This window comes from Sapajus apella, unplaced genomic scaffold, assembly GCF_009761245.1.
Source record: "Sapajus apella isolate SASKATOON/1434 unplaced genomic scaffold, GSC_monkey_1.0 scaffold27, whole genome shotgun sequence".
Taxonomy (NCBI): Eukaryota; Metazoa; Chordata; class Mammalia; order Primates; family Cebidae; genus Sapajus; species Sapajus apella.
This window is the reverse complement of record NW_022436967.1, coordinates 21491845-21514655: the sequence shown is the minus strand read 5'-3', so window position 1 is coordinate 21514655 and position 22811 is coordinate 21491845. Positions and strand designations below refer to the sequence as shown.

Sequence of the window (22811 nt, the reverse complement as noted above, 5' to 3'; positions counted from 1 at the left end):
TTGGCAATAACCGCAACATAACTTTCTGAGCTCTTGATTAAAATGCATTACATCTATATTTTAATTTGGTAAGAACTGACACCTTGACAATATTAAGTCTTTTATCCATGAATATGAAAGATCTATTTATTTAGTTCTTCTTTTATTACTTTGATTAGACTTTTAGCTTACCTTACATATTTTATTCAGCTTTATGCGTAAGTGTTTAATTTGAGGGTTACAAAAAGTATTGTATTTCTAATTTCAGATTAGAAATCTTTTATCACATTAAGGAAATTCTTCTCTGTTTTTCAGTTTGTTGAGACTTTTTCTCATGCATGGCATTGGAACAAATATTTTTAGAAGTTAAAGATGAAGACATTAAAATGATTAGAATTCATGAGTCCTTAAAAATTCTTAAATATTCTCCAGGATAATCTATCCTTCACTTTGAAGAAGAATGGGCTAGAGATATCTGTAACAACCAAGCAAGAAGAGAGGGAAGCGGTTGGAAAGTTGAATTTCCGCGATTTGGTGGAGCAAGGATGCATTTTTTTCCCTCTTAATCAAGGAAATCTTGCAGAGGAATGCAAAACTTAAGTCATGATTCAGGTTCCTTCATGAGATGCTTTCTTATGAGGTAAGTTGATCTCAGCAGAAACAGAATATTGATTTGTTTTATAATGTCCTTGTCGAGGGAGACAAATCCCAATCAGTTTGGCAAAAGCAGATAAACTATACTCAGCAGAACACTTTAAAATCCTACATAATAAATCTCCAGGCACCTGCAACCCATAGACGACAGGAAGTCAGATTTGACAACATTATTTTTTAAATAATTTGTCATTTTCCTTTAACACATTCCCCCCCTGCCTTAATTCCCTTCCTTGACTACTGAGAAGCCAGAATGCAGATAAAATGGGATGGGAAAACTAAAGCTTTGGGAGCAAAAATTTAAATGCACCCCATTCCCACTGAGGCAACATGGAAGCCTAAGCTCTAGGGATCACAGAGGCATTGAAAGAGGTATGAAAAGGCCTGGTGATCTAGAGTCTGTACACAAAACATTTTAATAGCTGTGAACTAGCCTATTTCAATACCTCAAAGAAAAAAAAATACTATAAGCTATATCACAAATACTGCTAAATAATGGGAATGGAATATCCAACAAAGGGTACCTGAAATAGTGACTTAAGAAAGAGAGCAATAACCACTTTGTACCCCCTAGGTCACAGCCTACTCAACAGCATGGTTTCATAGAAATGCCAAAATAATTTATTCATGTGAAAATATTAAATGTGTTATGATGAATATGGGCTGACGTCCTTTTGACACATTGCTGATTCCAGAAATAAATCAAATTTGAATGCTGTCCACATAGGATATATACTTTAATAGAGGAGACAGATGATAAACACAATCATGATATATCCTATGACGCACTTGGGGAAACCACAAAAGTTCTCGCTATGTTTAGCAGTAGAATTTCTATAGTGTTTTTTTCTTCAAGTTATAAAATTGAAAAAAGCCCTAAAATTATATCTTTTAAATATGACAAAGAATAAACAAGTACACTAACAAAAGAAATATTGCAAATCAAGGAGAAAAATAATGAAAGCACAAAAGAAAAATTATCAAAGCATAGGTAATTTGCAATTGGCAAAGGAAACCCAGATGGCTAAGAAGAATGAGAAGATATATTTAAATATGTATTCATCACTTTTATTAGAGATACTAATGAAAACAACAGTGAGATAGTGGTTTTTCAATAGACAAAGTTTCAAAGTTGGATAACACCAAATTTGGAGACAATCTGGAGAAATAGAAATTCACACTCTGTCTTTCTAACAAGACATATCCTAAAAATATGTTTGGGACCAAAAAAATCATCATCAGAATAACTTTTAGATTTACTAAATTTGACACTTGCTTTCTTCATTCTAAATGGAATTCAGAAATCTCAATTTGTAAGTGATTCCAAGAAGTTCACATGTGCATCAAAGATGAAATTATTCATTGTCTTTAACCACAGGTAATTATACAAATTATTGTAGAATTAGACATGGAATAGACCAAATGAGACTGAAAAAAACAAATGCTATGTATAAATTTTTTTAAGTAGGAAAAATCTGAAATACAGAAAACTGGGTAATTTATAACAGTGTTCACCAATATTTTATGAATATTTTGTCATTATCCTCTTCCTGTTTTTCAATTCTGAGGCACTGGGGTATACTATATAACCTGCATGAGCAAAAGTATGATATATGTATTTAGGCATACACATATTTAAAACGTTCTTATTCATTATAATTTTTTAAACTCCAATAATTTCATTTAAGTATCTTAATGTTTGTATTCATATCCTTTAATAATTTTTCTAATAAAGTGTCTAAAATGACATCATTGCTGTTTCTATATATATTATTTCCTCCAAAGACAGTAAATATTTTATGAGCATAAAATTAGTCCTGTGGCATTAAGATAAAATTGTGGAAATCTATCTCTTTCAAATAAAGGTTTAGAATATTTGCTTTCTCTAAATCCCATCATCTTGATAGTGTAAAGTCAAATATAATTCTAGCACATTCAAGAGATAGTTTACTTTTCTCTCTGTTAAGATTTTAAAAATCAAGGATATTTTCTTTCTTATTATTCTGAGTTCTTTCAGTCATTTCATTGAATGCATGATTTTGAATGTTTTTGTATTTAGTAATGTATTCCATTTTGTGTTAAAAGAATAAATTTTGGCATGTAAAAAAATTCACTTCTTGTAAAACGTTCCAATAATATGCATGTTTAGCTACATTATTTAGCTCTATTATTGTGCCAGAAGGGAGTCCTAAATTGCTTACAGAAGATTAAGACAAGGAGGACACAAAAATGGGTCTTGACAAATAAACTGTTTTCTAGTAGACTTGGTATATTCTGAAATTGTTTATAAGACCAATTTGTGCCTTAGGCACTGCTCTTTTACAGAAAATAAGGTCAGTACATAACTCAAAAAGTTTTGCAACTCAACCAACTTAGCTTCCTGTCTTCCTGTCCTTGTTATTTATTAAACTATGTAAGCAACCGTTTTTGTTTTTTTTTTTTTTTCACTCCCTACTCAACTTCCTCATTTGATCAGCTTGAGGGCTATTTTGTTGTTATGGATGAAAATCAATCATTGGGGTAACTCTGTAGGGGTAGGGCTATGGAAAGCATATTGAACTTCCTTTAGGGTTTGATTTTGCTGTTTACTGTGCTTGTGAAATTGGCCAATATAGTATTTTTCAGAACTTTAGTTTGTTTATCTGCATAGAAAAATTAACATATGCATCAAAGACAGCGTGTATATATAAGGAAAACATGTATTACATAAATTCTAAAATGTTATTAAAATAGGAAGCATTATTTAACACACAGTGAAGTATCATATAGGTTGTCAAGGCCGGATTCCTAGAAATCTTCATTTTCAGTCAGAGTCCATGTCAGTCTGTGCAAAAGTCCTCATTCACATCCACGTCTCTCATCCCACAATTGATCTCAAACCACACACCGCTTCTTTCTCTCTTCATGTCTATCTTTAGCTCTGCCTTTCTCTATCTCTATAATTTCACTTCACTGTCCCTGCCTTAGTCCAGGACCATGACTAGTAGAAACGTTTCTGAACAGGTTTCTGGTTTCTACTTATAACCCTAAAATATGCTCCACACAGAAGTCATAATGATCTTTTGAAATGTAGATCAGGTCATTCCATTACTTCATTTTATCCTGTAATAAGACTCAACTGCCTGACTGTGCTTTTCATTGCCCTTTGGTATCTTACATGGGCCCAGCCTTGCAACTGCTTCAAGGGGCTTCTTTCCCTCTTTTCTCTTGCTCATAGGTTCCAGCCACACCTGCTTTCTTGGCATGTAGCACAATTCTCAATAGACAGTAGGTATCTGATATAGTATTTGAATTGAATTGAATAAGTGAAGTAACATCTCATAAATTGAGATGTTACTTCATTAATCACAAGTTACTAGGTATGTAAAACGTGTAGGGAAAATTCATAAATGAGAGTTTTATTATCCAAATGGGACGATCAAACAAATACATACACACAAGTGTACATATATATGTGTATACAACTACACAGAAAAATGCTAATACTATTCAAGGAACTCAGAATAAAAGGGAAAGCACACGGCAAAACAAGTATATGTGACCAGCTCTGTTATTGACTGAAGGAACTTTCAGAAATGCAGAGGATAATATTAATGAGAGTATATGATAAAAATAACTTCAGAGAGAGGAAAATAGAGAACAACGGGGAAAGCAACATAGAGAGAGAGAGAGAGAGAGAGAGAGAGGACGGAGTTAAATGTTAAATTTGTTGTTAGAATGAGTTCATTACCAAAACATCATCATAGGAGACCTGAATTCTAAATATGTCTCTACCCCTCACTTTTTCTATGATTTTGGCCATTTGCTTTTCCTCTTGGTCTCAGTTTAGGAAAATTGGAGACATTAATTATTAAAGTTTCACTTTAACATAGTAAAGCTCAATATTTTCTTTTCTGATAATTACAGGTGAAGAGGAAAGTTTAATGTGGATGTAGGCATGCTAAGGGTAAGAGAGTAGATTTTTCTTATTTTTTTAAGACAGGATGCTGCTCTGTAGCCCAGGCTGGAGTGCAGTGGTGTGATCTCAACTCACTGCAACCTCCACCTCCCAGGTTCAAGTGATTCTCCTGCCTAAGCCTCCCGAGTAGCTGGCATTACAGGCATGTGCCACCACGCCTGGCTAATTTTTGTGTTTTTCATAGAGAAGGGGTTTCATTATGTTGGTCAGGCTTGTCTTGACTTCCTGACCTCATGATCCACCCACCTCAGCCTCCCAAAGTGCTCGGATTACAGGCGCGAGCCACCTCGCCCAGCCAATCCTTTCTTTATCTGAATATAATTGCTGTAAATATCATCTAATATTTGTTAGATTTTTAAATGTTTAAAATATTTATGTTTATGTATCTAATTTCTAGAAGCCGTATTTAGTACTTTTCAAAATTAGTCAATTTTGAGAATCTCATGCTCCTTAATCATGTGTTTTATAAACCTTTAATTTCAAATAAATAAAATATACATATTATAGTTACTGTAAATCAAAAATTAAAATTGCTACAATTTTTAGGAGGCGTTTTTTAAAAAACTGTTATATTTGCTCATGGTAGAAGTGTTCTCCTGTTTTTTATGTGGGCTAATAATTTTTGGAAATTTATCTCTGGGAATTATTTGAGGGCTATATTTAGAGCATTTTCATCCAGAATTGTTGTTTTTGACTAGTTTTGGCTAGGTGTCTAAGGATATGCTTAGAGTGTTCTGAGGCACATTTTAAGACTCCCAATAAACACTTGTTTGTTTTTCTTTTTTTATTATTATTATTTTTTTAATTATACTTTAGGTTCTGGGGCACATGTGCAGATCCTGCAGGACTATTACATAGATATACACATGCCATGGTGGTTGAAAATCAAACCCTGCATGTTCTCACTCATAAGTGTTGAACAGTGTTTTTCATTTTTGTTTTTGTATCCTATTGCCAAGATGTATAAGCACATGCATTGTCCAATAAATGCTAAATCCAGCATGCTAGAATAGATGCATGGCCCCAAGTTTATGCTGGTTTCAGCAGTCATTTAACTATTTGAATTAACATTGTTACTAATTTCTGATCCTAATGATATTCCTCATTTTTTTTCCCACCTCTCAACTATTTGTGGCTTTTGTTTTGAACCAGTAGTGTATTTCCAGCAACCTACTGTGGAAATGTACCGAGGTCATTATCAGGGGATACAGGTAGGTAGGTATTCAAAAGCCTTTTAAGAATGAACTCAAATTAGAAAAGGAGATGATAAGGAAAAAAAAAGTTCTCTAATTCTAGCTGCTATCTTTTATACACATGCAACTTTTGCCTCTGTGTTTTTTTTGTTTTTTGGTTTGCATCAGCATGAAAACTAAATGTTAATTATTAAAAATTATTCATTTTTTGAAGGCAACTTCTCCATTGTCTTTGTTCTCTTTGATTTTCCTTTAATATTTTTTCTTTGATAACTCCATAAATATTTGTATGACATTGAATTAATATAAACTATTTTGCATAAATATGATCATTATATACACTGCCTCCAGGATATTGTTTTTCATGTTAATTTCATTAACTCTTATATTATTTCCTGTGTGTATGTGTGTGTGTGCGTGTGTGTGTGGTGTGTGTGTGTGTGTATAAAAGTATATAAGTATAAAGTTGTGGGAAGCAAAAATCAATTTGCATGAGGAAATTGAATTAGAATTAAAGAGCATTTTATTTCAATTTGCATACAATAAATGGTAATGAGTGTATATGCATGTATGTGAATTTTTATAGAAATATATCATGATAATTGTTTCAAGTCTACTTTTTTTGCTAATGTGTGAAATAAACTTACCCATTTAGCGTAGACTTTTAAAGATATAAACACTTCACATTAAGTATCTTGTTTGTAAACAGAATGTTTCTCAAAACTTTAACTATTTTGCTTTTATAAAGAAAAATTATACAAGCAAAATTTTAACTATTTTGCTTCTGTAAAGAATTATCTTACACATAATGCAAATTAGTTTTCTTGGTAAGAAGTTTTTAAATACATGCTTTTACATATTTTTCACCACAGTATTGTAAATATGAGGAAACTTGCAAGGTGGTTCATTATAATCTTACTCCGAATGAAAGAATTATTTCAAATTAAAATAATATATTAGTGTCTAGGTTCATATGGCTTTTCATGAAAATGAAGTGCTCCAAGGCAAAATATGCTCTTTTTGCCTTCGTAAAGTGAGACCTCAAAGGAAGACACTATTTGCACATAAATACATGACAGTTCTCATCAATGTAAAATTTGTGAATTTAGCAAAAATTAAAATGTGTCTTAAAGCGTCTTTTCTATGGCTGTCTGTGAAGTCAGAATGAATTTGACCACATTTTAGAGACTACAGGTAAAAATATTTGACAGTGCTGGCATTTGGTCTTCCTGTTCTCAAATCTCTACAATGTTTATTTGATAAATGTGGAATGAAAAGGAGCAATTTCTGAAAATATTACATTATATTGTTTTATTTATTATCTAAGGTTGAACATATTTTAATCATTAAATTGAAATAAATAGGTGTGTGAAGATGCAATTATTTCTATTAAAAGTGCTTTACTGAAATATATTAGGACAGGAAGATAAAAGAGATAACATACCAAAAAATACCAATAGATTAGATCACAAAGGCTGGCCCTGAGTAATGAAATACATGTTGTGTGTTTTCTCCTACTCACTTCAATTAAGTAGTCAATGTTTATCCTACCTTAAATTTTGACTCGACAGAATCTGTTAGTTCAGAGATAGGTTGTATTTATTTACTCAAAAAATTAGTGTTTAGATATTTAAGAAAGTAAAAAGATGCAGAAATATGAAAATTTGATACAGTATTCAGCAAGTTTATATAACAGTTAACGTTTAAGTTTTTACAATCATATTTTGTTTATAAACAAAGAATGATTTTTGTTTGTTTATAATCATACTTTGTTTGTTCAGTGATGACACCAGATACTGCTATCATGGAATAGCCATTATTTTTTCATCTGATTATTTTATCCATTGATAAATTTGTTTGAGTTAATTCTTTCCAGAATAGCACAATTGTCCATTTTTTAAATTTCCATAATTTCTTTTATATTTTTAATGTAAATTATAAAAAGATATGTTTCTCATTTAGGCTGAAATATAATGGACACAAGAAAGATAGAATAAAATTAGGAAAAGACTAATTTTTCCTCTTCTTCTTCTTCTTTTTTTGTGTGATACATGATTTTGCTCCACTGTCCAGGCTGGAGTGTAGTTGGGCAATAATAGCTTACTGCAGCCTCAAACTCCTGCTACAATGCTATGCTAATTAAACAAACCACTGCTCAAGGAAATAAGAGATGACACAAACCGATGGAGAAACATTCGCTCATGGCTAGGAAGAATCAGTATCGTGGAAATGACATACTGCCCCAAGTAATTTATAGATTAGATGCTATCTCAATCAAGCTACCACTGACCTTCTTCAAAGAACTGGAAAAAACCACCTTAAACATCATATGGAACCAAAAAAGAGCCTGCATAGCCAAGGCAATCCTAAGCAAAAAGAACAAAGCTGGAGGCATCACACTACCTTACTGCAAACTATCCTACAAGGCTACAGTAATCAAAACAGCACGGTACTGGTACCAAAACAGAGATATAGATCAATGGAACAGAACAAAGGCCTCAGAAGTAATGCCACACATCTACAACCATTTGATCTTTGACAAACCTCACAAAAACAAGCAATGGGGAAAGGATTCCCTGTTTAATAAATGCTGTTGGGAAAACTGGCTAGCCATGTGCAGAAAGCAGAAACTGACCCCTTTCTGATGCCTTACACTAAAATTAACTCCAGGTGGATTAAAGGCTTAAACATAAGACCTAACACCATAAAAACTCTAGAAGAAAACATAGACAAAACCATCCAGGACGTAGGCAAAGAACTAAAACAAATTTACAAGAAAAAACAAAAAAGCTCATTCAAAGGATATGAATGACATAGGCACAGGCAAGGACTTCATGACTAAAACACCAAAAGCAATGGCAACAAAAGCCAAAATAGACAAATGGGATCTCATTAAACTTAAGAGCTTCTACACAGTAAAAGAAACAATAATTAGAGTGAACGGGCAACCAACAGAATGGGAAAAAATGTGTGCAATCTACCCATCTCACAAAGGGCTAATATCCAGAATCTACAAAGAACTAAAGCATATTTAAAAACAAACAAACAAACAAAAAAACACAAAGAAAAACAAAAAAAAACACACATCCAAAAATGAGTGAAAGATATGAACAGACACTTTTCAAAAGAAGATATTTATGCAGCCAAGAAACATGAAAAAATACTCATCATCACTGGTCATTAGAGAAATGCAAAACAAAACGATATTGAGATTCCATTTCACACCAGTTAGAATGGCTAACATTAAAAGATCTGGAGACAACAGATGCTGGAGAGGATGTAGAGAAATAGGAATGCTTTTACACTGTTGGTGGGAGTGTAAATTATATCAACCACTATGGAAGACAGTGTGATGATTCCTCAAGGACCTAGAAATAGAAATACCATTTGACCCAGCAATCCCATTACTGGGTATGTACCCAAAGGATTATAGATCTTTCTACTATAAAGACACATGCACATGCATATTCACTGTAGCACTGTTTACAATAGCAAAGACATGGAACCAACACAAATGCCTATCAATGATAGACTGGATAAAGAAAATGTGGCACATATACACCATGGAATACTATGCAGCCATAAAAAAGGATGCATTCGTGTCCTTTGCAGGAACATGGATGAATCTGGAGACCATCATTCTCAGCAAACTGACACAAGATTCATTTATTCTTAAAAAATACAAATCATTCTCATGTATCATCTTTATAGGTCTATGCAAATTATTTTGGATTATTAATTGTAGAGAATACTGAATGGAACTGCTTAAGATTATCTAGCAAATTTTACTCTGAAAAGTAAAATATATTAGAATATTTTTTAAGCAAAAAATAATAGTATATTCTAACGATAGTACTAAGTTCGTCTTTAAGCATAAGAAATAATTTCTCACAGCCATTTATAGACTGTATCTAACCAATATTTGATTGATGAAAACTAGTTCTCTTCATTGCCCCAAATCTAAAACTTTAATTGAAATAATTCACATTATAATTTTTTCTTCTTCTTTACTTAGTGAATAGCAAATGAATTAATGCAATATTCCAGGTGAATGTGCCAACCAAAGTAATAAGCATAATGTTCCTAGTCATGTGTCTACTCTATTAAAATAGGTATGTGAAATTTGAATTTATGAATACAATTCTTTTAATGGGAGATATAAATCAAAGGAGCAGCATCAAATGATATATATTTGCTTGCATTTTATTAACTGATGTAATTATGTTGATGACAATTTTTTCTTTTTTTTTGAGACTGTCTCACTCTGTCACCAAGGCTGGAGTGCACAAGATCCTGGTTTACTGTAGCCTAAACCTCCCAGGCTCAAGTGATCCTCCTACTTCAGCCTCCTGAGTAGCTGGGACTACAGGTATGCGCAGCCACACCCCACTGAATTTTTACTTTTTATTTTTCAGAGACAGAATTTCACTATGTTGTCCAGGCTGGTCGCAAAATCCTGAGCTCAAGGTATTTTCCCATGTCAGCCCCCTAAAAGTATTGAGATTGCAGGTATGAGCCAACACACCTGGCTTAATGACCAATTCTTTATTGTATAAAGCTTCAACATTGTCTCAAGATCTCAGTAGAAAGAGGGTTTAAATTATGTTATTTAAAGTGTCTTGTGTCCCCTAAAATTACTTATTTGAGATTTTAATGACCATGTCAGAGAAAATAAGGAAAAAAAAATAATGAAATACTACTTTTGTTTTTTGAAAAGAGGGCAAGGATCAAATTATAGTTTTTACATTTCTGCGAATTTGAGGTCTCCACAATAATTTTTCCCTCTGAAGAGGGACTCTATGTGTGACTGTGTCGGCCTAATGGAGCCTGTCCTCTGGTAATGAAGATGTACTGTGTGGGTACGTGTGTAAATCATATAGGAGGTCTCCTTGTGAGTCATTCACCTGAAAGTCTTCTCCTCAGGGCAGACCCTCTTCAGACCCCTGGCTGACACTGCCTTCCGGAGACATGCCCCACTTTAACATCTTCCCTTTCAATGTAGTCTGTAAAGGACTTTGATTTAATCCACTTAACCTTTACAGAACAGGGATCCTCCACTAGTGAATTGTCTTTCACACATTACTAGACATACACAAATGCTAAACTTCTGTATCTTCTTCCATATAATGCTTGGTTAGCTCTACCTCTAGCAACAGCTAATTGTCTGAAGCAGGCAGCAACACTTTGCACTTCTTTTAAAAACCTTACATTTGAAATGCAATGTATCCTAATTATATTTGTAAGTGTGTTTATTATGAAAAAAGACCAGTAATTGTGAACACGTTTGTTTCTTGATTTTCTCTAGAAACAAACTTTGAACTTGTCCATATTGGGAGACCTGCCACAGTCACAAATAACAGTGTTTAGATAACAGGAGTTAGTATTATTTTCACGCAGACAAAACTATTATACATGATAAAAACCTGTACAAGACATAAATTCGTAATTTGTTTGTTTAAAATAATTTACCATTCCTCACATTGTGCCTCATCCCTTTACAAGTCTAAAACTTAGTTGCCAAAATAACGTAACTCTATACATCCCTTCATAGAAGTCATGCCACTTGTTAGCCATGCAGTATTTTCCAAGACACCTACATCCCATTTTCATAACTAATTTAATAACATTTATTTTTGTTGAGCATGGCATTTCTACAGGGAGATATGTATATTTTAGATTTTTCTCATTAATCTTACAGGAATTTATTAAGATGTTTTCATTCAAAATCTTTGAAAACATGTGTCTTTCACAGTCATAAGATTATTCCTTTTGTTTTGTTTTTGTTTTGGGGTTTTTTTGAGACAGTGTCTCACTCTATCACCCAGGCTGAAGTACAGTGGCATGATCTCGGCTCACTGCAACCTCCACCTTTCTGGGTTTAAGTGATTCTCCTGCCTCAGTCTCCTGTGTAGCTGGGATTGCAGGCATGCACCACCATGTCTGGCTAATTTTTGTATTTTTAGTAGAGATGGGTTTCACCATGTTGGCCAGACTGGTCTCGAACTCCTGACCTAAAGTGATTCACAGACCTCAGCCCTCCAAAGTTCTGGGATTACAAGCATGCAATACCATAACCGGCCAAGATTATTCTTATCTCATTTCTCTTCTTTTGAATGTCTATTCTCAGGCTGCTAATAAAGACATACTTGAGACTGAGTAATTTATAAAGGGAAGAGGTTTAATTGATTTACAGTTCCACGTGGCTGGGGAGGCCTCACAATCATGGATGAAAGAAAATGAGGAGCAAAGTCACCTGTTACATGGCAGCAGGCAAGAGAACATGTGCAGGGGAACTCCCCTTTATAAAACCATCAGATCTTGTGAGACTGATTCACTACCATGAGAACAGCACAAGAAATATCTGCCCCCCACCCCATAATTCAATTACTTCCCACTGGACCGCTCCCATGACAAGTGAGAATTAAGAGACTTACAATTCAAGGTGAGATTTTGGTGGGGACACAGCCAAACCCTATCAGTCATAGTCAGGGATATAAAGTAATCTTATTGCAAATCTTAAAGTGTCCATTTTCTTTCATCTGGTCCTTGTTCTTCAGTAATTATTATGTCCCAACAGGAAAATCACATTACTGACATCTGACTAATCAGAATAGATTAACTTCTAATTGCAATGATTTTTTCAAGTCATCATTTTTTAATATATGAAATTGTTGTGAAGTGTTATGAAATTTCCTTGGGTACACACAAACAACATTAAAAGTGTTTAGAATAATTCATGACACCAAGTGCTATTTAATTGGTAGTTATCAATACATTTCTTTCCAAATATATTATATAAAGATTAAAGCCTATTACATGTAAAATGATAAAAAGTAAGAGGGAAGAAAATGTAGTTTTTTCATTATTTTAAAGCAAGTTAAAATCATGTTGAGCTAGTAGTTGGCACTACTACTAGTTGGCCACAATATTTACTGCATTTTCTTAAAATGCATTTTTCAACAGCATGCTGTATATGTGTGTTTTTAAATGTGTTTCTTTTAGGTTTTTCTTGTTGTTGTTTTTGTTTTTAGTTTTTCCTTTCATTTGAAATATCTATAAACTAAATGTTTCTCAAAGCTCACTTGGCAGCTTGAATGCTAAAAACCTAAAAACATTTTAGGTTTTTTTTTTTTTTTTTTTCCCTTTCATTTAAAATATCTATAAACTAAATGTCTCTCAAAGCTCACTTGGCAACTTGAATGCTAAAAGCAAGAGGATGGTGGACTAGATCGAATCTCCCTCACTGATATAATTTTTGCAAAGGCAGTTTCAGTTATACATATTTGCCTAATACTTTCATTTTTCAAATCTGAAATAAAATTCCTGGATGCCTCACTCTACTGTATGTTAACATCGCACTTAAAATCTTCCTCAGAAAAGAAAAACACTAAAACAGAGCACATTTTCCACTTTTGTAATCTAAATTCACTTTCTATTAAAAGGTAAATATCTCCTTGGGTTAATATTTAAAATAAAATTGTTAGAAAAAAAGAACATCCAAAGAAGTACACTCACAAATAACGAAGATCACATTATAACTGATCCCACAGAAATACAAAAGATCCTCAGAGAATACAAAGAACAACTCTGTTCCCTTAAATTAGAAAATATAGATAAAATGCATAAATTCTGGGAAACACACAATCTTCAAAGATTGAATCAGAAAGAGATAGAGACCTTGAATAAACCAATATTAAACTCTGAAATTGAATCAGTAAATTTAAAAAACCTACCAGCCAAACAAAAGCCCTAGACCAGATGGATTCACAGTCAAATTCTACCAGTCATACAAGGAAAAATTGGTACCAATCCTATTGACAGGTTTTCAAAAAATTCAGGAACAAGGTTTCTGTGTAACTTATTCTATGAAGCCATCATAGGTTAATACAAAAATATGGCAGAGACAAAATGAAAAAATAAAATTTCAGGCCAATATATTTGATAAACCTAGATGGAAAAATCAAGGAATGCTAGCAAGCCAAATCAAGCAGCATATCAAAAAGTTAACACCCCACAATCAAGTAGGCTTTATTCTTGGGATGCAAGTCTGCTTCAACATATACAATTCAATAAATATAATTACACATAAACAGAAGTAAAAGCAAAAAACATGTGATCATCTCAGTAGACACAAAAAAGCTTTTGATAAAATCCAACATAGCTTAATGATAAAATCACTTAACAGACTAGGCATTGAAGGAACACACCTCAAAATAATAAGAGCCATCTCTGACAAACCCATAGACAACATTACACTGAATAGGCAAAAGCTGGAAGCATTCCCCTTGAGAACCAGAATAAGACAATGATGCCCACTCTTACCACTCCTATTTAGCATAGTACTGAAATTTCCAGCCAGATCAATCAGGAAAGGGAAAGAGATAAAAGACAGCAAAATAGGAAAAGAAGAGGTCAAACTCTAACTCTTCACTGACGCTATGATTGTCTCTACCTAGAGAATCCTGGTGATTCTGTCAAGAGGTTCCTAGAAATGAAAAACAATTCTACTAAGGTTTCAATATGTAAAAATCAATGAATAAAAATCTATAACACTTCTATATGTCAAAAATGTCCAAGCTAGGAGCCAAATCAAGAACACAATCTCATTTATAATAGCCACAAAGAAAGCAAAATATCTAGAAGTATAGTTAACTAAGGAGGTGAAAGACCTCTAAAAGAAGAAATACAGAACACTGCTAAAAGAAATCAGAGATGATACAAATAAACGAAAAAACATGTCATGCTCATGGATTGGAAAAATCAATATCGTTAAAATTACAATACTGTCCAAAATAATTTATAGATTCAATGCTATTCCTACCAAACTACCAACATCATTTTCACAAAATTAGAAACACACTATTTCAATATTCATACAGAACCAAAGAAGAGCCTTAATACTTAAAGCAATTTTAAGCACAAATAGAAAAGCCAAAGGCATCACATTACCTAACTTCAAACTACAGTATAAGGATACAGCAACCAAAGCAGCATGGTACTGGCACAAAAGCAGACACATAGACCAAAGGAACAGAATAGAAAACTCAGAACTAATATTGCACAACTACAACCATTTGCTCTTTGACAAGGCTAACAAAAATAAGCAATGGGAAAGGTACTTCCTACTCAATAAATGGTGCTGGGATAACTGGCTTGTCATATGCAGAAAAATAAATCTTGACCCTTACATTTCACCATATATAAAAATTAACTCCAAATGGATTAAATATTAAAATGTAAGACCTCAAATTATAAAAATCTTTAAAGAAAACCTAGGAAATATCCTTATCAACTTTGACCTTGTCAAATAATTTTTGGCTAACTACCCAAAAGCAATTGCAAGGAAATAAAATTAACAAGTGAGACCTAATGAATCTAAAGAGTGTCACAGCAAAAGAAACTATCAACAGAGTAAACACAAAACCCACAGAAAGAAAGAAAATATTTGCAAACCATGCATCCAACAAAAGTCTAATATCCAGAATCTACAAGAAACTTAATGAAATCAATAAGCAAAAAACAAATAACCCCATTAGAAAACAAGCAAAGAACATGAACAGATGGTTCTCAAAAAAAGACATGCAAGTGGCCAACAAACATATGAAAAAGTGCTCATTATTAGTAGTTATTGGAAAAATGCAAATCAAAACCACTATGACATACCATCCCACATCAGTCATATTAAAAACTTCCAAAAAAAAAAAAAATAGAAATGGAATGCTTATACATTGTTGGTGGGAACGCAAATTAGTGCAGCTACTGTGGAAAGAAGTTTAGAATTTTATCAAAATTTTAAAACAGAGCTACCATTCAACCCAGCAATCCCATTACTGAGTATATATGCACCATAATAGATCATTACACCAAAAAGATACATGCACTCATCTATTCATCACCATGGTATTCACAATAGCAAAGGTGTGGAATCAACTTAGTTGCCAATTTATGGTGGACTAGATGAAGAAAACGTAGTATATGTACACCACAGAATGCTATATAGAAATTTTAAAAGAATAAAATCATTGTCCTTTGAAGCAACATGGATGGAACTGGAGGACTTTATCCTAAGCAAAATAATACAGGAACAGAAAACCAAATACTGCATGTTTTTACTTACAAGCAGAACCTAAACAAGAGACTGCAGACTGCTAGACGGGAAAGAGAAGGAGGGAGGTATAGGTTGAAAAACTACATAAGGTACTACACTGACTACCTAGGTGCAATATTTCCCTGTAACAAACCTGCATATGTATCCCTGGTATCTAAAATAAATTTTAAATTTAAAAAGATTTAATAATTTATGATTTATTAATCATTAAATTATTGACATTAGAACACTCAAACTGCAGACATTTTCTAAGGCTAAAGAATTATACTTTTGATTCACTTTGCATAGTAATATCTTAATCAGAGAAATATGTTTAAAATAAATATTGATTTTATAGACTAAATATAGAAACAGAACCTTACAGAGTTTCAAATTGTAAACTTAGACTTGCAACAATTTTGGTAATTCAGTCACATTCTTACCACATAAAGATAGACTTCTTCTGCCAACAAATATCACTTCGGATGTCAACTAGTAGGTGGAATCCTACCTTCCTTTCTCTTTCTTATGAGACAGTTCAGAACCTAGCTTGGATGTCCTTCTTTAGTTAGATGTCTCCTTAGAGAGTCATTGCTGTCTATATTATCTTCTATTCTTGGTCGTTCAGAATTAATGCTTTATTATAAGTTGTAAAATCCCTGTTTTTTTCTTAAGACATATTATGCCAATTATTAATTGATCCATTCTATAAGAAAATGTGGAATTCAATTCCTACTATAATAGTAATATACATGTTGATAACATGTTCTTTCTCAGTAATAGAAACCTCTTGCCACACACACTAAGGTTTATGAATTGGATTAGGTGAGGCATCTTCTCTACTTTGTGTTTATACATCTTCTCATTAAGTTCTGAGAAAACAATGGTGTGATTGTTGTCTGTGTCAGAAACTCATGCTTGTGCTAATGATTTCCCTGGGACTGTAGATAATTTATATTGCAGGAGAAAGAACACTGGACTGCCAATCAAAATACTTTATTTCTTTCTCGCCTGTGAGTCCTCTGGTCAGAGACAAGAGGTAATTAATATTTCCCCACTAACTCTGGTTAATATTTCTCAGTTAACTTAGGAAATACCTAAATAATTTGTGCCTAAAAGTCTGTGTCTGTAAAATCTTAATGTACAATTAACATAATTAAATCTTAACCTTATTAAGTCTTAACCTTATTAAGTCATAGATTGATGTCATCCATCTCAGAAATGCCTTGCATTGCCTTTCTGAGATAAATGATATCATACTATGACTTAATAATAGTGACACACTTTTCCAAAACATTCCAAGTCTTCTTGAGGAATAATGGAAAAGAAGCCCATTACACTTGTATGGATTTCCTGTTAACTGCTAAACTGACAAATAAAGATTTGATGTGACCTCAAATATTCCAGGGACAAAGTAATAAATACTCAGCTTCAAAGATGGCAAATGTGTGGTAATTCTAACAGCTGAAAAATTGTTTGACTCAGAAAATGTTATTTTACTTATTTCTATTGCTTTAATCTCTCCTTAATTTTTCTCTTAATCTTACAGTTGTATTTTGTAATCCAAAAATATAGTTAAACTCCTGAAAAATATTACTAATTGGATAATTGATAAATTTCCATTTATTTCAGGGATAAAGTAAAATATGTGCCTATTTTTAGCTTCCTTGGCTTGCTTTATAGAAAAGATCTGAGAATACTAAACTTTGACTCATTATTTTGTGTAAATTAATCATTGTGGGAGTGCTAGAGGAGAAACACACCCAGCTGACATAACTCCTCTGGATGCTGTCTATCATTCTGGAGAGAAGTATTAAAGCTCAGAACAAAGGCACAGATAATGTATGGGCAAGAAATATATAGATGTTTGAACATTTCAGACAGCATAATGGCCAAATTAGGAACTTAGTAGTTATGTGAAGAAGGAAAACATTTAGAATCATTTGTAGATTTTTGGCTTGGAATACAGGTAGAATAAAAATGGTTATATCTGGGGTATAATAGAAAAATATTTAGGTAGGGAGAGAATTACATATTTAGGAGACAGATTTACCAGTGTTTAAATGATGGTATTATATGATATGCATTAATATGGTTACATATATAACTACAAATATATATACACCATGGGCAGACAGAATTGCGTTGTGATTAAGAGCACTTGACTCTGGGAAAAATCTACCTGGGTTGGCATCCCAGTGATACAGCGAACTAACTTGCAGAAAACCCTCGCCAAATTCCTTGACCCTCTGTTTTATTTTCCTGAAAAATAAAAGGATGCAATGATACTATCTACTCCACAATATTCTGGAGAGAGTTCAATGATTAATGTTTGTTAAAACGTTAAATTTATGCACAGAAATTGGCAAATTCTATACACATTTATTGAATAACTAAAATTGATTTCAATTAATGCTGTTGCTTTATATAGTTGTGGATAAAGCCTGTCGCTGAAAAATATAGAACAATTGTAAATTCCATTCTAAGTGATTTTTTCCCAAGATATATTTATATAGGAATGAGATAATTAAATTAAAGAATGGGGAGGTGAATAAACTAAAATGCAAATTATTAAAATTGTGAGACTAGATAGTGTTATGAAGTCAACAGAGTAAGTTTACCACAATTATTTTGTAACCAAAGTGGTAATAATTACTGAGGTTTGGGGGTATCAGTCAGGAAAATTTTAGTAAATTTCTTTGAAGTGATTTGTTATTGAGCTGAAGAATACCAATTAACTTTTATCTTTTCTTTATGATTCTGCACCATTTGTCACAAGTAAATGACACTGTAAAAAGTTTCGTCCTTAATGTCAGTAAAAGAAAATGACAACCACCCAATTCCAGTGATTCAGAGGAAACAGGTGTAATTTGTATCAGCAATAACTTAGATTTGACATAAAAAGAAACTTAATGAATGTAAAAAAAAAAAACTTCAGAAATATTGTCGAATATTCTTTCCTAAGTACTTTTTTTTAAATAGAAAACTCAGCCCATAGTAGTGTTGAATAATGAGAACACATGGACACAGGGAGGGGACCATCACACACTGGGGCCTGTTGAGGGGTGGGGAGAGTAGTGGAGAGATAGCAGGGGGGTGGGGGGATTGGGGAGGGATAATATTAAGAGAAATACCTAATATAGGTGACAGGGGGATGGACGCAGCAAACCACCATGGCATGTGTATACCTGTGTAACAATTCTGCACAAGCTGCACATGTACTCCAGAACTTAAAGTATGAAGACAAAAAAAGATTTTAAAAAAAAAAGAAAAATCAGCCCATAGTAAATTGGGAGAAAATGTCAATGATGGTTCTTTGATACTAGTTGTTTAGTAAAGAAAATATGATAGTAAACTTAATAAAATGAAACCTAACGTACTACTAATAAAATAATAGCAAACAAGAGTTAAACAATAGAGAATAAAGGCATAATAAGCATCACAGCAGATTATCATATAATCAATTTAACATTTGTAATAATATCTATATAAAATACTTTAAATAGGTTGCTTAAAAAATTCTTTAGACTGTTTACATCCAAAATTGACAAATGGGATCCGATTAAACTATAGAGCTTCTGCACAGCAAAAGAAACTATCATCAGAGTGAAGAGGCAACCTACAGAATGGGAGAAAATTTTTGCAATTTGTCCATCTGACAAAGGGCTAATATCCAGAATCTACCAAGAACTTAAACAAATTTACAAGAAAAGCAAACAACCCTGCCAAAAAGTATATGAAGGATATGAACAGACACTTCTCAAAAGAAGATATTTATGCAGCCAAAAAAACTTGATAAAAAGCACATAATCACTGGTCATTAGAAAAATGAAAATCAAAACCACAATGAGACACTATCTCAGGTCCGTTAGAGTGTTGATCATTGTAAAGTTGGGAAGCTACAGATGCTGGAAATGATGCAGAGAAATAGGAACACTTTTACACTCTTGGTGGGAGTGTAAATTAGTTCAGCCATTGTGGAAGACAGTGTGGCAATTCCTCAAGTATCTAGAAATAGAAATGCCATTTGACTCAGCAATCCCATTACTAGGTATATACTCAAAGGATTATAAAACATTCTAATATAAGGACACATGCACACATATATTTATTGTAGCACTGTTCACAATAGCAAAGACTTGGAACCAACCCAAATGTCCATCAGTGATAGACTGGATAAAGAAAATATGCACATATACACCATGGAATACAACGCAGTCATAAAAAAGGATGAGTTTATGTCCTTTGCAGAGACATGGACGAAGCTGGAAATCGTCATCAAACTAACACAGGAAACTAACACAGGAACAGAAAACCAAATACCACATGTTCTCACTCATAAGTGGGTGTTAAACAATGAATACATGTGGACACAGGGAGGGGAACATCAGACACTGGGGCCTGTCAAGGGTGGAGGATTAGGGGAAGGATAGAATTAGGAGAAATGCTACCTAATGTAGATGATAGGTTAATGGATGCAGCGAACCACCATGGCATATGTATACCTATGTTAAACCTGCCTGTTCTGCACATGTATCCCAAAACTTAAATAATAATAATAAATGTTTTATTATTAATAAAACTAAAATATAATCATTTTTTAAGTTTTTAGATACAAAAGAAAGCATGACATTTAATTTTACAAGGGCCATAATGGTCTACATAAAGAAAACCACAGAGGGTCTATCAGAATCATTGCTTTTTTAATAGTTTCTCTATTATTGGTCTGTGAAAATTAATTTCCTGTTTGTTTTCACTTACCACAGGTTATTGTTTTGCCATTTTATACACAGAAGTTTTTGCAAATATCCCAGCTTCCCCACAGTCAAAGTGTTGAGAGCTAGGGTAACTTTTAATGTGTTTCATAATTCTCTTCCTACCATTAAGTCACTGTTTCCATATGATGCTAAGAACACAGACTATTTGCACCTTGCAAAAACAGCAGTTAATCTTAAATATTATCGTTGACTCTAAAAAGAAGTGAATTCTCACCGAAGTTGCATGTAGTTCTTTTGTGTATAAGGGGAACACATCCATATACAGAAATTCTGAAACCTGAAGCCACGTTCATGGCAAAGAAAAACCAGTTCCCTTCTGTCTGTTTCCAGTTTCCCTGGCATAGGGGATAAACATATAGATTATTTAAAAAGAACAGGATGAACCTGGAAACTGTCATTCTCAGGAAACTGTCACAAGAACAGAAAATCAAACACCGCATGTTCTCACTCACAAGCAGGTGTTGAACAATGAGAACACATGGACACAGGGAGGGGAGCATCACACACTGGGGTCTGTAGTGGGGAGCTAGGGGAGGGACAGCAGGGGGTGGGGAGTTGGGGAGGGATAACATGGAAAGAAATGTCAGATATAGGTGATGGGGAGGAAGGCAGCAAACCACATTGCCATGTAACAATCTTGCATGTTTTTCACATGTACCCCAAAACCTAAAATGCAATAAAATATATATTTTTTTAAAAAAAGAAGAGATGAAGAAGTAAGAAGAGAAAAAGAAAGTTATTATATCATGATAAAGGATTCCATTTAGGAAGAAGACATAATAATTGTAAATATATATGCATCCAATACTGGATCATCCAGATTCATAAAGGAAATATAAGCTAAAGAGAGAGAAATATTCAAATACAATAGTAGGTAGAGATTTCAAGAACCCACCTTCAGTATTGAACAGATAATCCAGACAGAAAATCAATAAAGAAACATCAGACTTAATCTGCGCTATAAATCAAACAGAGTTAATAAATATATAAACAATGTACACTTGAATGACCAGCAGGTCAATAAAGGCATTAAAAAGAAAATTAAAACGTTTTACTGAAACAAATGAAAATGACAATGCAACATACCAAAACCTGTAAGATACAACAAAAGCAGTACTAAGAGAACAGTTTATAACAATAAGTACCTAAATCAGAAAAGTAGAAACTTAAAATAACCTAATGATAAATATATTTTTTTTGAGGCAGTGTCTTGCTCTGTTTCCCAGACTGGAGTGCAGTGGCACGATCATGGGCCCCTGTAGCCTTAACCTCAATCCAAATGCCCATCTCAGCCTCCTGAGCAGCTAAAATTGCAGGTGCATGCCACTATGCCTGGCTAATGTTTGCATTTTTTAGAGACAGCACTTCACCACATTGCCCAGGTTAATCTCAAACAACTGGGTTTAAGCCATGTGCTTGCCTCAAACTCCTAAAGTGCTGGGATTATAAACACAAGCCACCATGCCTGATCTATAATAGTATCTCTTAAAGAACCAGAAATGCAAGAGCTAACTCAACGGAAAATTAGTAGAAGAAAAATAAAAAAGATAAAAGCACAAATAAATAAAATTGAAACAAAAAAACAAAAACATGGATAAAATGAAAATTGATTTTTAGAGAAAAACCAAAATTGAAAAATCTTTAGTCACACTAACCAAGAAAAACTAAGACTCAAATAAATAAAATTAGAGATTAAAAAGCAGACATTACAACTGATACTGTGGAAACTAAAAGGATCATTAGACTACTATGAGTAATTATATTACAATCAACTGGAAAACCTAGAATAAATAAATTCCTAGACTCACAAACCTTTCAACATTTAACCACGAAGAAGTCCAAAACTTGAATAGCCCAATAACAAGTAATGAGATTAAAACCGTAATAAAAAGTCTCCCAGAGAGGAAAAGCCTGGATTCAATAAATTCATTGCTGAATTTTACCCAACATTTAAAGAAAAACTAATACCAATCATACTGAAGCAATTCAAAAAAATAGAGGATAGAATGCTACAAAATTCAGTCCATGAAGCAAGTATTACCTTGATACCAAACCAGACACATTAAAAAAAATTGAAAAAGAAAAAGAAAGAAAGAAAGAAAGAAGGAAGGAAGGAAGGAAGGAAGGAAGGAAGGAAGGAAGGAAGGAAGGAAGGAAGGAAG

General features: G+C 33.2%; 1 long non-coding RNA gene across 1 annotated transcript; it reads right to left on the bottom strand.

The window, feature by feature from the left end:
- Positions 1–967: 967 nt before the first annotated feature.
- On the bottom strand, positions 968–22563 carry LOC116560787. Its single transcript, XR_004273136.1, has 3 exons — positions 22480–22563; positions 16728–16729; positions 968–978 (listed from the first exon to the last, which is right to left on the bottom strand). It is a non-coding gene; the product is annotated as an uncharacterized LOC116560787 (long non-coding RNA).
- Between the last annotated feature and the right edge of the window lie 248 nt (positions 22564–22811).